This window comes from Prionailurus viverrinus, chromosome C1 (assembly GCF_022837055.1).
Source record: "Prionailurus viverrinus isolate Anna chromosome C1, UM_Priviv_1.0, whole genome shotgun sequence".
NCBI classification, from domain to species: domain Eukaryota; kingdom Metazoa; phylum Chordata; class Mammalia; order Carnivora; family Felidae; genus Prionailurus; species Prionailurus viverrinus.
In genome coordinates, this window is record NC_062568.1 from 151,671,122 (window position 1) to 151,675,309 (window position 4,188).

A 4,188-nucleotide genomic window follows, 5' to 3' on the forward strand; every position below is an offset into this window, starting at 1 on the left:
GTAAATTAAAATCCCATATCAAGCAGTAAGAATGATCTTTTTGACTACCAAATTGGAAAAATAATTAAGATATTAATTCCGCTGGTAGGCTGGAGAGACATGTGCTTTGGAAAATACCTCAAACACTGCTAGTGGAGATGTAAATTAGTGCAGCATTGTGGGGACAATTAATGACTTTCAAGAGACTTTAAATTGTATATACACATCCATTCCACTTCTAAGAATTTATATTTGGGAAATATAGATGTGAATAAAAAGGTAGCTATGACATGTGCATCATGGTATTATTTAAAATAGTGCTTGAAGTACAGAAGTTAAGAATGTATCTACAGGACGCCTGAATGGCTCAGCAGGTTAAAGGTCTGAGTCCTGATTTTAGCTGAGGTCATGATCTTATGGTTTGTGGATTCTAGTCCTGCATCAGCTCTGTGCTGATGGTGTGGAGTCTGCTTGGGATTCTTTCTCCTCTCTCTCTGCTTCTCTCCTGAGCACTCAAGGGCTCTCTCTCAAAATAAACTTAAGGAAAAAAAATGTGGTATCTAGTATCACTGAACTGCTAGATTCAAATTCTGGCTTTGTTACTTCTTACTGAGATACTGGACATACTACTTTTTAATTCCCACACTTGTAAAATAAGGCTGATAATAACAGAACCTGCTTCATGATGTGGCTATGAATATTTAACAAAATACATCTAAGGCACTCAGAACATACTAAAAGTACTTATGATGTTAGATATATTCATTATAATGAACAATTAGAGACAATCTATATATCTAGTAAGTTTGTTTCATCCCAGCAATATAGTGCTATATATTAAAATGATGCTGTAGGTGAATATTTGACTTAGATGATTATAATATTAAAGGGAAAGAGAAAGCTATAAAATAGCATTTACTATGTGACTGAATCAAAGCGGATGTTTATTAGACACTATTTTGTGTACTTGAACTTGTTTTGAATTCAAATGCATTTATCTCTCTAAAAAATTTAGTTGCATTTCACAAGAGCAAAAATCAAATAGTGTTAATTTCAGTTCCTTACTTCCCATGGCCGTGGGGGGGTGGGCGGTGGAGGTCAATAAGAATTTTTCCTGGGCTAATATACTTTTGGTACTTACTGTATTGCAATCCAAATGACCTCTAATTATAAAAAAAAAAAAAAAATTCTTGGGGCGCCTGGGTGGCGCAGTCGGTTAAGCGTCCGACTTCAGCCAGGTCACGATCTCGTGGTCCGGGAGTTCGAGCCCCGCGTCAGGCTCTGGGCTGATGGCTCAGAGCCTGGAGCCAGTTTCCGATTCTGTGTCTCCCTCTCTCTCTGCCCCTCCCCCGTTCATGCTCTGTCTCTCTCTGTCCCAAAAAATAAATAAACGTTGAAAAAAAAAAATTAAAAAAAAAAAATTCTTTTACTAACAGGTATAGTCCTCAATGTCATAACAAAGTCCCAAGATACTATCCAGTGTCATAATGCTACTAGAGTAATTATATACATAATTTACCAAGAATTACTACAAGCTATCAGTGTTCAAGTTCCTACAATTTTTAAAAACACATATGATTCTAATAATGTTTATTATGATACTCAAAACAAATGTACTTCTAATTTAAAATAATGTGGGATTTTAAGAATGACATTTGCATAATATAAAAGTACTGCTAAATGTTAATGCCACCTTGTACAACTAGTAAGAATCACTTAATGTGACTTTAGTTTCAATGTCTGAATTGGTGATTCAATTGATTTACATAGCAAAAAGTTATGCTCTCTTAATCTCTTACTTACTCTCTCATAGGTTATGAATCTCTGAATCCCTAAAAGATAACTATTATGTTACCCAGGTCTTTGCTAATCCAATGATAAAAAAAAATCTTCCTTCAATCCTCACAAAAGTTGTTTGATCACCCCCAATTTCAAGCAAATAAGCACTGTGCCCACATGGTTACACTATTACTAATACGGAAATACTCCAATTCTTTGCTAATGTTATAAAATTAGGATCTCTGATTTCCACTAGTAGAAATGAAAACACAGTCGTATGTTTGTATTACGTGTAAATTTTTTAGTGCATTCTTATCTCATTTCATTATTAACGGCTTTATGTGCAGTATATAAATCTCATTCACCTTGACATCTTTGAACCTCTTTGTTATGGAAGTTTTACTTCAACTTTGGGCATTCATCTTCAGAACTAAAAAGTGTAGTGATATGGTTTGTAAAAACTCTGAACAGTCAGAGGGTGGTAAGCACAGGAAAATGACGAGAAAGAAAGAAAAAGAAAGAAAGGAAGGAAGGAATGAAGGAAGGAAGGAAGGAAGGAAGGAAGGAAAGAAGGGAGGGAGGGAGGGAGGGAGGGAGAAAGAAAGAAAGAAAGAAAGAAAGAAAGAAAGAAAGAAAGAAAGAAAGAAAGAAAGAACACTCACAATCAAGCACCTCCCAAGCTAAATGATGCCAGTTATATCCAGCTGGGAAATGCTATAAACTGCTAACAGTGCAGAGCTTGGCTAGACTAGAAGAGCTTGTCTCAACATCTGGTAGAGGTAAAGCTGACCTCACCACTTCGTGCCTGGGACAGGTAGACAAAAACCCGTGGAGATTAGTATCAATCTCACACGATCAGTTAGAGTGACTATTGGCTACACTCTTTGTTTTTGGCCAAAAAAAAAACCAACCAAACAAACAAAAAAACTAACTGGAGTAGCAGGTTAAAAACAAAACAAAACAAAACAAAGCTTTTTTTCCTCCTTTCTCCCATAGTGAAACTTAGGCTTGTTACTTCTGGTTTGAGGCAGATAGTGAGTTACTTACAACCACGTGATTGCTTTCTGGTTGCATTTATGATTACTAGAATAGAATTACAAATACTCCACTATTACTTCCAGTCCTCAGCCAGATGTGAATCTGCTAAGTTAAACAAAGACTTAAACTTAAGATTCTTAAGAATTGTTTTTTATCCCATTACCTTTTTTTTCCCTTACTGGTATATGAAAAACAAGAAGTGAGTACTGATTAAGTTCTTTAAATCCAAAAATTAGTGAGGGTGGCACCACTTACTTTTGTAATTCCAAGACAAGCGTCCACTGCTACATAGGATAAAGTCCTGGGGTTTAGATTTCAGCTCTCAGAATCACAATCCCTAAAGAGTGTTCACTAGGAAGAAAAAGTAAAGAGTCTGCTCTAGAAACATTGCTCATAAACTCCAAATACTTTTAGTTCTCCTTTTTCACCCCTGAAGAAATATGTCCTCATGGCCCATATTTCATTTCTGACTTGGGTTACCCAAAAAGATCGTTTTGAAAAGTGCTCTACCTTTTCTTTCACATTAATTTTATTAGCTAGTTTAAAAGGATAATTTGCGAAATTAGATGTTTTCATGTGTTCTTTTGTTGAGTAAGTGCAATCGTCTACAAATAAGTTTCTTATTAAAATGTACTCAAAACGCAGCTCAGAACAAAATGACTTTTTAAAATTAAGAGTTGTTATATTTGAAAGAGACTAACGTCGACTTAATGTTGAAAGCACACACAAGAAAGGACAAATTGGTTGAAACTTTCACAAGAATGGAAAATGTTTAATAAACTTGGAGGGGTGGGCTTATTAAACTATAGTGTTATTTACAGCCATAATTCATCAACCACAAACACAATAATGTGTTTGCATGGCATGCTACAACAGAAGCTTTATTCAATTCATTCAGAAAACATTGGCAAAATAAATTGCAGTTGCAAAATTCACAGATACAAGCTTCAAAGTATAAAGTTGTATATAACAAAAAATACAGGTAATATTTATAACAATAACTTACAGATACAAACTAATGGTAAACTACGATTTCACAAAGGATTGTAAACATGTTGCACACTTGTCAGTCCTTTTGTTTTTTAGGCAAAGTGCTCTTTTGATGACAAATAAATTAACAGATACACACTAGAGTGAACTATTTCCAGACAATACAAAAAAAAAAAAAGTTGATTTGTTTTCTTCTTGTAAACATAAATTTTACAAAAAAATGAAGAATCAATAAAAGTGTCTTGCAGGCCAACAATAGATACATACCTGGGCAGCAAAGTGATGTCGAAAATGCTTTGAGTGTTAAATAAAAAATTAACATTAATATCTTTTCAATGGTATTTTATACATAATAAATGACAAGATTATATCCTTAATCATTTCTATCCCTGAAAAAAGGAA